This window comes from Psammomys obesus, unplaced genomic scaffold (genome assembly GCF_907164565.1).
Source record: "Psammomys obesus unplaced genomic scaffold, mPsaObe1.curated_primary_1811, whole genome shotgun sequence".
NCBI lineage: Eukaryota > Metazoa > Chordata > Mammalia > Rodentia > Muridae > Psammomys > Psammomys obesus.
In genome coordinates, this window is record NW_026596109.1 from 15,059,251 (window position 1) to 15,072,394 (window position 13,144).

Below are 13,144 nucleotides of genomic sequence, written 5' to 3' on the forward strand. Positions count from 1 at the left end.
ATATATATATATATATATATATATATATATATATATATATATATATGCATATATCTTTTGGATATATGCCTAGGAGTGATATAGCTGTATCTTGAGGAAGCGCTATTCTAATTGTCTGTGAAAGCGCCAGATTGATTTCCAAAGTGGTTGTACAAGTCTGCATTTCCACCAGCAATGGAGGAGGGTTCCCCTTTCTCCACAACCTCTCCAGCATGTGTTGTCACTTGAGTTTTTGATCTTAGCCATTCTGATGGGTGTCAGGTGAAATCTCAGGGTGGTTTTGATTTGCATCTCTCTGATCGCTAAGGACACTGAGCATTTCTTTAAGTGTTTCCCTGCCATTCTGTATTCCTCTACTGAGAATTCTGTTTAGCTCTGTACCCCATTTTTTAATTGGATTGCTTGATTTGTTGCTCTTTAACTTCTTTAGTTTTTTATATCAGTTTTGGATATCAGCCCTCTGTCAGATGTAGGGTTGGTGAAGATCCTTTCCCAGTCTGTAGGCTGTCATTTTGTTCTGACAACAGTAGAGTCCCTTTGTTAGGAGGCAAGCTAAGCTCTAGGGGATAGAACCTTTGGTAAGCCCCATGCTCTCACTTTTGTGAGTCCTACCCCCACCGCTCTGTTGTATCCCAGACATCTAGCCCAGTGCCTGCAGCATAGCGAGTCTCCCTCTAGGGACAGCATGTGTGTATGTCTCCATCTGCTCTTCCTGCCTTTTAGGTCAGATGTTGCAAGTGGCCTCAGAGATTGTTGTCTGCCTGATGCCAAGACTTCTTGGGGCCTTTGGTTCACCTTCCTTCAAGCACACAAGTTATAGAGGGGAGGAGCAAGCCTGAAAACAAAATAAAACCTTGCCTTCCGTTTAGAACAATAATTGGCTGGGGTCAGGCCTGTGGGAAGAGTCCTGGGTTCCAGGAAGCCAAAACCAAAGCAGGCCAAGAACTCTTTGCCTTAATTTGTTGCCTCTAAATTCCTCCCAGAAATGAGGCGTGTCAGTCTTCAAACTCTGGGTTTTATGAGGTAATTATAGCGATTACTATAAATCTCCTGTGTGTTGTTTTCAAAGGGGCAATTTAGTAGAGGAACCAGGCACCATTTTCGTTTCTCATTAAGTGATTAGGTTTGTTTGGCAAATCCCGACACCAATGGCTGGAGGCAAAATCTGCTGGACTTGGCTGAGGCAATTCAGAGCCTGCACACAGCTAAGCATCCAGTACTTCCTCACTGGCCTGGCTGCTTAGCCTGAAGGCGCTGGAGGAAGTCCTTTCATTGGCCAAGGAGGAAAAAAAGGACTGCCCATATTACACCGCAGTACAGCCAGGCTCTGCCTCTCAGAGATCTTCTCAGCCGCAGTAAACCTTGCCTCCTTTTAAATCGTTTCTCATTTGCATTTAACCCTCAGCAGAAGGCCAAACTGACACAGCGAGGTACAGTAAAAGAGCCACAGTCCCTGTCTGTCAGCTACTGCACCAGCACAGCCTTCTGGGCTTCGTGATAAGTAAACAGATAATGTCCTGGAAGATCAAACCAATGTGACTTTGCTTTTCTGTGAAAGTTCAGAATAGGAAGCAAACAGGATTAGAAGAGGCTTCAGGGAGGTGATGAGACTTCAAGCAGGCCTTGCAAGACCATTTCTGATTCTCAGACTTACCAGTCGGGTGCTCTTTGGTTCGAGTCCCATTTCAGTTGCTGCTGAAATTGGCGAGCCTCTAAGCAAGTTAGCCCCACAAACCCCTGCTCTCCTCATGTGTGAGGTAGGATAATAACAACAGCCGCCTGTAGCTTTACTCGGAGGTCGCGATGAAATGATGACCCACGGTAACATTTAACATGAGGAGGAAGTAAGTGACCTGTAACTCTACTGTCTTTTTTTTTTTTTCTTTTAACCCTGCTGTTAGTTGTGATGAGGGAGAGGAATCCAACCTTCTCTGTGGTTCCTGGAGTCATGCTGGTATCCCTTAGGGAAAGTGTCAAGAAAACACTTTGTGAGATACCCAGCTGCATCTATATATCTAGCTCCCATCCCTTGGGGGTGCAAGCAGATCTGGGTGATGGGGTAGTGAGAAAGGTCGTAGGAGACAGGAGTAGCTGAGTTGACCATCACAGTTCAGAAATGAGGAAGAGCTAAGAGTACACCTGTGTTTGAGGCTAGTTAGCACCCTAAAAAATTAGTTAGACAGGCGTGGTGGTGCGTACCTGTAATCCCAGCACTCAGGCAGAGGCAGGTGGATCTCTGTGAGTTTGAAGCCAGCCTGGTCTACAAAGTGAGTTCAAGGCTACACAGAGAAACCCTGTCACAACCTATCCCCCCACCTCTGCTAGAGTAACCAGCAGCAGAGTTTTCAGGTGCCAACACTTCCTCTGTGGAAACTGGCTTAGGGTTGGAGATGGGGACATGTCCTCTCCAGGTAGGGTGACAAACTTATATGTCTAGATCTTTCTAGGTTTAGCACTGAAAACCTCAGACTCAGGCAAATCAGGCTGATGGGTCATATTACTGTCTGCAGGGAATCCTTTAGGCACAACTATCCAGGACACATAAAAGCCTGCTATGCCATTTTTGGGATGTCACCAAGCCCAGCAGATCTATCCATGAAGCTCTGGGATACAGAACTACCTCCAAGGTGACCAGCCTTTTTAATCCCAAAGGTCCGTGGCTGCCAGCTATACAGTCAAGTCTGAGGACAGAGGATGAAGAGCTAAGAACCAGCCGCCTATTGCCCCCACGTCTCAGTCTTTGATCAGAGCCAGCTTTGGGTTATCACTGCCAGTGAGGAAAAGAGTGGTGCTTTACAAAAAAAGGAGCCTGGTGCTGGAGACACATCCTCCCCAAGCCAAGCTCTATCACTGAAATCCCACCATCCTTCTGAGGTGTGACCATATGGGGGTTGGCTAGCTGCCTCCAGCCAGCATCAGTCTCAGGGTACAGTTCTTTCTGGAGTAGAAGTTTTTAAAAGTGGAGGAATGGTGCTTGGGGTTGTGGGGAAGAAGCAAGCCTGGGAGCCTAGAGTCATACCCAGGGGGCCACCAGTGTGGTAGTGAAGAGAGAAGAGCTTAGGCTCACGGTCACCAGATATGACTAACTGCTTGTTTTATCACACTTTCCCTTGAAGGCCTCCTTTAAAAAATTTGAAAAATAACACATCCTGGTTAGCTTTAATTTCCGACTTGACGCAATCCAGCGTCATCTGAGAGGAAACCCTTGACTTGGGAATTGCCTTGGCCAGGTTGGCCTGTAGGTGTAGCAGGGATCGTTTGGATTATCGGTTGGTGCAGGAGGACTACACTGTGGTCAACAGCATCTCCAGGCAGATGGCCCAGGGCCGTATAAGAAAGCTGATGCACGGCTCCAAAGAAACCGTGTCGCCGGGCAGCGGTAGTACATGCTTTTAATCCCAGCACTCAGGAGGCAACCAGACCTCTGAGTTGAGGCAAGCCATGGCTACACAAAGAAACTGTCTCAGAAAGAAAGAAGAAAGAGAAAGAAAGAAAGAAAAAAAGGAAGGAAGGAAGGAAGGAAGGAAGGAAAGAAGGAAGGAAAAAGAAAGAAAAAGAAAAGCAAGCAAGCAAAGTATGAGCTTGTGGGCAAGCTGGATAGCTAGCCAGCAAGCAATATTTCTCTGCGGTTCCTACTTTAAGCTCTTGCTTGAGCTCCTGCCCTAACTTCCCTCAATGATGGACTGTGACCTAGGAGTGTAGGCCAGATAAACCTTCTCCTTCTCTAAGTTTTTGCCGTTGGTCAGAGTGTTTTATGTCAGCAACAGAAAAGGAGCTAAAACAGAAGGATACAAACTCACAATGATAAAGACAGTGGGCAAGGGAGCCTACGTAGACAAGTCATTATAAGAGATTTCAGGACCCTGGAAGACTAGGGTGGAAGACTAGACTCCAGCAGGAGGGCTGGGGGTGTCTCTGTCCCTTGGGGTTGTCTGTGTCTGCTGGGCAGGCAGAAAAAGATATAGCCCAGAAAGGGTAGAATTTTTTGTTTGTTTGTTTTGCTTTTTGTTTTTATTTTTTTCGAGACAGAGTTTCTCTGTATAACCACAGCGGCTGCCCTGGAACTCACTCCGTAGATCAGGCTGGCCTCAAACTCATAAAGATCAGCCTGCCTCTGCCTCCTGAGTGCTGGGATTAAAGGTGTGTGCCGCCACCACCCGGCAAGAAAGGGTAGTTTGCCCCCTGGTCGCATGAATTAATAGTCTACCCTAGGCAGTCGGTTTCCCATTCTGCACAGAACACCAAAGGATCTGTGTTGGCTCTCCAGGGCAGAAGGCTGAGGACTTCTGAGGGGCCTGACTGTATGGGTGGGGAGAGTAGAAGGAAGTTATCTAGTGGCAGACAGGGGGTGCAGCCACCAGCTCGTACACTTTCCACTTGAGTATGAACTAACAAAGGTTACCACCACTTGTCAGAGGAATGCCTCCAAACCCAGAGTAAGACAAACCCATAAAATAACCTCAGGAAACAATGCAAGAAGCAGAAAAGAACTAAAAATAGATTTTTAAAATTCTGTTAATATTCTCACAGAAAGTCAGTAAGAAACTGGATCCATCAAATAAAACTATATGGCATGAAAGAAAGGAGAAGAAAAAGCCAAGAATATTTTAAAATACAGACATTTTAAATTTTAATGCAGAGTCTTGGAGCCTGGAGTCACAGCCTGGCCTTGCCTGGATATAGAGACCTCTCACCAGTGTCCAGATCAGCTTGGAGAGCTCAAGCTTGGCGCCTTTCTGCTACCTTCTCCAAAATGCCAGCCCAGGCAATAATCAAAGATTGATGTCAATAACTAATGATGCCAATTTCAAGGATTCCATTGCTTGTTCCGGGCAGGGTAGCTGGACAAATGGAGACTGATGAAACTATCATTCTTCTTTAACACCTGTCACAGTGAGAGTCCAAGCCCCACCCACACTCCTGCAGCTGGCAAGACTGAGGCTACTAGGGGAGGAGGCCTTGGCCGTATTTGCACTAGAGGACCTACCCATGGAGCTACTCCCAGGAATGTTTAAGGAGGCCTTCACCTACAGATGCACAAAGATCCTGAAGGCCATGGTACCTGCCTGGCCCTTCCCATGCCTTCCTGTAGGAGCCCTGACAGAGCAACCCCTCCTGGAGACTTTGAGGGTTCTGCTTAATGGACTAGATGTGCTGATTACACAGAAGGTTCTCCCAGTACAAGCAAACTCAGTGTGCTCAGTTTGACAAATGTGCACCGTGGGCTGGATCCCACGAATGTGACTGCTCGCTGCAGGTCATGACCCAGCAGCAGCCAGTGGAGACCAGGAACTGACCACCTTGTGTGGCAAACTCAATGAATGTGTCGTATACTTGCTGCAGTGGGCCCAGAAGCATAAAAGTTCCATTCGTCTACGCTGTAGAAAGCCGCAGATTTGGGACTTACCCAACCCCACTCTCATAGAAATCTTCAAAATTGTAGATCTAGATTGTATACAGAGCTGGAGCAGAGTTGTTTATGGATAGAACACTTGGCTCCTTTTGAACCTTACCTAGAGCGGATGAAAAATCTTCACACATTTTCACTAGATGACATCACACATGACAGCAATATGGATTCTGAAGAGCTTAAAGAGAAAATAGCCATGTTGATTTCACAACTTCCCAACACCCACTGTCTCCAGAATCTCTATGAAAATGATGTCTCCTTTCTAGAAAGCCACCTGACAGATAACTGAAGAAGCCCTTGGAGACCCTGTCCATCATTTACTGTGACCTCTCACAGTCAGACTTGGATTACCTACCCATTACCTGAATATTTGCGAGCTCAAACATCTAAACCTGAGCGTTAATTTTTATGTGGTTTATTCCTTAAGGTTCTTCGGGCTCTCCTTGAGAGAGTTAGACATACCCTGCAAACCCTGGAATTGGAGCAGAATAAGACGGGGGACTCTCAGGTCAGTGCCTGCCTGCCCTGGGCCAATGCAGCCCAAGAGAGTCACCCTTGCTACAAGCCAACATTATAACTGTTGTGGGTTCTTTGTCTATGACCCAGAGACCCAGAGTTGTCTTTTCTGGCATCAGATGGGGTGAGGTTGCTGCTGGAACTGAGAAATGGAAGCCTATTATCGGAAACTGATGATTTTATGAGTCTATGTACCTATGTCAAGCACCTCAGTGCCTGAGACGAGCTGGAAAGGCAGGGTCTTCCCCTGACCACGTGACATGCTATGCCTTTGCAGAAAGTATCAACCACTGTTTTCTTCTCTAGGATTATTGCAGTTTGGGACTGTTGCAATAGAAACCCCTTCCATGAGTGGGTTATCCCCTTCTGTCGATTGCCTATGCGCAATGTGCTGAGTTTCTGGGTTTCAGGTGTGTCCCCATCAGAGCACACAGCCCACTCGTTCCTGAAAAAAAAAAAAAAAAAGTAATACAGTGTTTTAAAGGCCAAATAACCTTCACATGAAACTAATTCTTAAACAGAAGAAAGTAAAGAAGGAATAAGCTATACATGGGTAATCGGAGATTGTCATGCCTTGCCTAGTGTAGTAGTTTTCTGTTGTTGCACAACAAATTACCACCAGCTAGCAACTCCAAACAGCACTGTTTCCTTCTTCACAGGCCTGCCTGTCAGTGTTTGGGTAGGTTCAGCTGGATTCTGCTCACTGGAGCCCAGAGGCAGGCTTTTATCTGGAAGCTCTAGGGAAGAATCCACCATAATGCTTATCCAACTACTAACAAAATTCAATCCCTTGGATGTAGGAGTTTATTTTTTATCTATTTTATTTGTGTTCTTTTTCATCCTAATCTCTTCCACACCCCAACACTAGGAGAGACAGATGGTGAGGAAAGGGGGTGTAGGTCTCTTAGGCTACTTTCTACTGTTTAGGGACATAGTTTCTTGGGACAAGTCCAATCTTCATAGTGAGGATATCCAGCAGTCCAGCAAACCAGCAAGAGCAAATGCAGCAGCAGGACAAACGAGCGGCAGCAGTGAGCAGCAGTAGGGAGAGCAGTAGTTGCCTTCTTCTCCAGGCTGCCCCAGCCCTTCTCTGGGCTCCCTCCCAGAGTCCCCAGAATTAAACTATTTGCAGTTGGCAAAGATCACACCCCTCTCAGAGCCCGCAGGAGACAAATAGTCTGCTGCTGTGGACAATCTGAAGCAGCCCCATACCTGGGATTAGAACAAAAACATGTTTACATAACAAAACTGAGTTTTTAAAGAAACCAAAACCTGGAGGTATGACCCTGCCACCCCCGTATTTTTGCTGACAACTCCTGGCCACTCTCAGCTCCCAGACTTTCTCCCTTCCCAACACCAGGCTCTCCATCTTCAAAGCAAGCAACTTCCCATGCCTGGATCTCTTTGACTCTTTTGTCTCCTACCAGCCAGAGAAACTTTTTTTTTTTAACAGATTCTTATGACTTGATTGGGCACAATCTGATAATCTACCCTTTGCCATAAAGTAGAATCACATACTCAAAGGGAAAAGGGCTGCAAATGGGTAAGGGCAGAGTTCTGCTCTGGATAGATTGTTGGCCTTGGACAACTCCCTCCTCTGTGAACTACAAGGTAATTGTAAACGTGGATTTAACAGCTGCAGCTGAGGAACTGACCTGACAACGTGAAATGTGAGGGTACTTAGTCAATACCAATGATGTCACCTGCACCATTTAAATCAAGGCTGAGAATTTTGTCAAGTGGCAATAGAGGTAACAGATGCAAAACATGAGGAAGGTTCTGCCTCCTTTGCTGTGCTGAAGAGGGAAGGGCACATGGAAGAGACCTGAGAGCAGCCTCCAGAGCCAAGAACACCTGATGATCAGCAGTCAGCAAGGAAATGAGGACCTGTGCCCTTCAAGCCTAAGAAGAAGCTTGGAGATGAACTTCCTCCAGGAAGAGCCTGGACCAGCTGACTGGTTTCAGGCTTGTGACACTGTGAGCTGGAAACCCAGCTGACTGTTCCCGGACATCCGACCTGTAGAATTCAAGATAATGGGCAGGTGTTTTAAGTCACATCGTTGTGGTGACTTAGTATGAAGCCATAGAAACCAAATACCCAGTGTGCCTTTGCCTGTCAGTCTCAAGCTTATAATTTGTTTAGGTCATCAGAGTCATTCCGGACTGGTAGGTAAGCTCTCAGACCACAGACCTGGACTGTGAGGAAAACCATTCCTCAACTCTCCCTCCTTCTGTCTCCATTTCTCTAGGAAGTTCCTCACAGCCTCCCTCTGCACTTGGTCTGCCGCTGCACATCCTGTGTTGCCCTGGACACCTGCACACAACAGACCCTACATCTTTGGAAAGTCATCAGTCTTGTATTTGTGGGGTTTCTCAGGGCCCTGTCATAATGGACTGTGGGAATGTCTGTTGGAAGAGAAGCCTGAGATGCTTGGTGAGGAGGCAGGAGCGCTCCTGCCTCAGACTCTGAAAAGCATAGCTTTACAGCTTCTTGTCTTCCTGTCTTACCTTAAAACTCTTTTATATGTGTGCATGATGTGTGAGTGCCGGTGTGTGCCAGAGTGCACATGTCCTTACTTTCTGCCTTGTTTGAGACAGGCTATCTTTGTTGTTCACTGCTGCATATGCTGTGGTCCTTGAGCTTCTGGGAATTCTTCTGTTTTGACCTTCTATCTCCTCATGGAGAGCTGACATCACAGGTGTGCACGCTGTCTCACCAGGCCTCTGTGTTTTTCTGGGGACTCAGGTCCTCAGCCTTTCATGGTAAGTGCTTTACTTATTTAGACAGCCCCTCAACCTCTCACTGACATTTGTACCCTGAAACACAAAAGGCCAGATGGTGAGTGTTGAAGGCCAGAGACCTCTTCAGCCCGGATCAGAGGGGGTGCAGGCTGCATTTTGGCTGGGTGTGAGCTGGTTTACTCTATCACTTTAATGTGTTTTAGGGAGTCTGACAGCTCTGCACTAGAAGATTATGGGATAGGCTGAAAAACTAGTGAGATTTTTGACAGCTGCTTCCAGAGAAGGGTTAGATAGGAGTCGTACGTCTATCCAGACCTGGCAAGTCTACTTATGTAAGGTGTATTGTTCTGCTGTGGTGGGAGGGGTTTCCATGGTATGTTACAGGAAGAAGATAAAATGAGTACAGGAGACTGGGAAAAAGTTAGGGTTGGGCCCGCAGTGCTCAAGAAGAGGAAGGTGCAGGCTGTGTGTGCACGGAATTGACCAGCTCTTAGCTGGAGCTCTGAGCAGAATGGTTTACACAGAATGGACCCTGGGCGCCCCTTCGTGGCTACAGTGATAACTACACCTAACACAACCCAGGACCCAGCCAGCTGAGAAAGTGCTCACTTATTTCCCAATGTGAAGACCATTCACTTATCCAGGAAGAACACTCGTGTGAAGGAAAAAAAAAAAAAAAAAAAAAAAGACTTGTGTTAAGGCATCTGTGTTTGGTGTTGTGTGTCTGTGTTTGGTGTATGCGGTTGTTCTCAAATACATGTATGCATGTACTATGAATGTATGTACCTTGAGAATCTGTGTATGTGTTGTGTGTGAATTGGGTGTGCAAATATGCCCTAGGTGCTAGCATGGAAGCATGGATTTGTGTGTGCTAGTGCCAAACCCTTCGTGTGTATGTTGTCTCTGTTGGTATGATCGCTTATGAGCTTATGTCTGAGTGTGTGTGTTAATGTAACTTCTTGGGGCTTGGCTTTCTTTTCTGTTACACATTGAAATAGTTAAGCTCCATAATCTTATTGTTTGTTTAAAGTTTGCTCTTGGATGCAGGCCTACTCTAGAATAACTAGCAGATGCAAAAAGCATCCATTATGTATTTTTGCAATTAGCCAAAAACCCAGAAACTTTTCTTAAATAACAGACACAATTCTGTGGGTTGCTTATTGCTGGGACCCACCTCCTAGCCAGCATGCCTTGGGCCCAGCCCTAACATAGGCCAAGCCAGAGAGGGTTTTCAAAATGTCCCAAGTGAGATGGAAAAACCCATTAAGGGTTTCAGAATAGAACTCAAGGGAGTTTACAGGGAGAAGGGAGAAAAAGGAGGAAGTGGAAGGGGGCGGGCAGAGTGGGGCGAAGAGGGGAAAGAGGAGAAGGAGATAAACAAAGGGGCAGCCTCCAAAATCCAAAGTGTTTTGTGGAACTGGCTCCTATAGCCTGATGGCCACACAGCTTCTTGGTCTATGCTCAGTCACACAATCACAGGGCACTCCGTAACCTCTCACTGAAGGCTTTCTAGTGCGCTTCCGCACTTACCTTTGCAGGCTCCCTTCTCACACAGGGACCTTTACTCCTCCTATCAGGAAGCTCACCCATATCCTTCATTGCTGTCTTTTTCTAGTGCTATTTCTCTTCTCCATTAGCAGTCTCCCAGCAGCCTTTGCTGAGCCATTGCCCCTGAAAGGCAGAAAGAGAAGCCAAAGAACTCAGCATTTGGGTTTTCATAAGATGGCACAAATCTCCATAATGGCCTGACCCTCCATCTTCGTGGCTAAAGAACTCCTGTGTCCTGGGTCCCAAGAAGGCCTGAGAATATATCTGGGGTTCTGGGTGGACCTCAAACTCAACCACAACTCAAATATCATGGCTACTAAACCACAGAACCTCTGGGCTGGAAGACTGTTTGCACGTGTCTAGAGTAAGGGACTTATGCCCTTAAGAAGCCCAGCTCACTATTAGGGACTCTACCTTAGGTCTTCCTTACATCACTTCTACCCTCACTCTACCCTCAAGCCATGCTGAACACATCTGCTCCACCTCCTTCAGAGTTTGGGGGTCCTTTGTGCTCTGCCAGCCTTTTGAGGATAGAAACTGCCAACTGAGAGAAAAGGAGCAATCTCATAGCTCCCCTATGAGAGAACATGGACACCCTGCCTTTCCCTCAGGCCTAGAGCTTCTGGAATGGCAGACAAGGCAACTATATTTTTGGGGGGAGCTTTCATTATGTACCTACCAATTATCAATTCACTCACACTAAGGACCTATTCTGCACTAGGCACTGTGGATAGACTTGGTCCCTTGCCCGCAAAGCTTCATGGCTGTGAGTCCCTAGCATCTATATCTATATTGATTAGTTTTGATATAGAGGTTCTTAGAGTACCAGCATCACCTAAAAGTTTGTAAGACTTACTAATTTTAATGTGCTAATAATACTCATGTGAGGAGGCAGAGACTACTGGAACCCTGGGCTCGCTGGCAGCCAGTCTAGCCTACTTGGTGACTTATGCGCCAATGAGAGACCCCTCTAAAAAAGCAAGGTAAACAGCACCCGAGGAATGATGCCTGTGCTTTTTCCTCCATACACATGCGCCTTCATATACACTCATATACATATTCATACACAGAGAGAGGGGACAGAGAGAGAAAGGAGGAGAGAGAGAGTAATATTTTTATTTTTGACCATACACTGGTACGTATGACTCACATACCAGTCATACACTAGACTGACTGGTTCAGAAACCCATAGAGTGGCCTCACTCTGGGTTTGACCAGCCCTCACAAAGATTCTGTTTGAGAACTACTGACTGGCTGGATTCATGCAAGGAACTTTTAAAATTAAATTAGATTTCCTGGAGGAGGAGCCTGAGGCATTGGCTTTGTGTTAAACATGGTTTAAAATACATAAATTCAATAAATGTTCATGAAGCCCTGTTGCACAGTAACAGCAGTTCTGGAGTATCATGGGATGACTGCTTTGCTTTTCCTAGTCCTTAACTGGAAGGTGGTAGAAAGAGCATGCTGGTGCAAGAGGAGGACTGGGGAGAGTAGATTTCTCAGCCTAGCTCTGGTCCCGACTGTCTGGAGAGCCTTGAGGACACGTCCCTCTTCCATTACAAAAAGCTTAGTAAGATCTGCACTTAACCCCAGCCCCTTCAGTAAGAGAATATTGGAGAAATATAACTCGGTCTTTTAAAGCATCTTTCCACACTCAACAACTGATCAAGATTCAGTGTTTTGAGGCTGGCTAAATGGCTCCACTAGGAAAGACACTATCTGCCAACCTAACAACCTGAATTCAATCCCTAGGACCCACGCAGCGGGAGTAAGGCAACAAATCTCACAAGTTGTTCTCTGACCACCACTGCACATAGTAGCACTCACCCCCAACCAAAAACTTAATTAATTATAAATAATTGATTTAAGAAAAGAATCACAATGCTGGGTGTTGGAGAGATGGCTCCATGGTTAAGAGCACTCCCTGCTCTTCTAGTGAATTTGAATTCAGTTCCCAGCACCCACTTTGTGTAGTTCACAACCCCCAACTCCAGCTCTAGGGGTTCTAACACCCTCTCTGACCTCCTTGTGCACCTACATACATGTAGCATACATGCAAACACATAAACGTACATAATAACCTTTTTTTTTTAATTAAAAGAAGTGCCAGCTGGGCATGGTGGTGTATGTCTCTGTAATCCCAATACTCGGGATACTGAGGCAGGAGGATCATTGTAAGTTTAAGGCTAGCCTGGTTTACATATGAAGTCCAGACCATCCAGGACTCCGTAGCAAAATACTGTCTCAAAACAAAACAACAAAAAGCAATATAAAACAAAATAAATAACTAGAGAGCGCTCAGCAGGTAAAGCTACTTACCAGCAAGCCTGATGGCCTGAGTTCATTCAACAGGGCGCACATAGTGAACTGACTCTAAGTTGCCCTCTGACCTCCACATACATACTGCGGCATGAGCATGTCCCCCCCATACATTTAGTGTAATAAAAACAACAGAAACACCATAATACCCGACTAAAAGAGAGAGCAGGCTGCAAGTACACCAGTTGATTCTTGCCTCGTTTCAACAAATATAGTCATTGTTAAAGCCCTCAGTATACACTATAATTTTATAAGGTTTTAGACAGACATTTTTATTAAGAGTTTTCAAATCTAAATGTAAACCAGAAATTTGTCTTTGTATGGCAGAGATCTTCCATATCCCAATGCAGTAATAGTGAAATGGATCAAAACAAAAACTAGGGCCAATGAGAAGGATGGTCAAGCCCCTGTCACGAAACCTAATGACCAGAGTTCAATCGCGGGAACCCATATAAAAGTGGAAGGAGAGAACTGATCCCACAAAGCTGTCCCCTGACCTCCACATGCACACTGTGGTAAGCTTGCAGAACACATGAACATGTGTGTGGGTGCGCAGATACATACACACACACACACACACACACACACACACACACACACACACACACA

At 46.0% G+C, this 13,144-nt stretch overlaps 1 pseudogene; it reads left to right on the plus strand.

Annotated features, from left to right (window-relative positions):
* The first annotated feature begins 1,833 nt into the window (after positions 1 to 1,833).
* Positions 1,834 to 5,987, plus strand: LOC129692408 (oogenesin-1-like; annotated as a pseudogene).
* Positions 5,988 to 13,144: the final 7,157 nt, after the last annotated feature.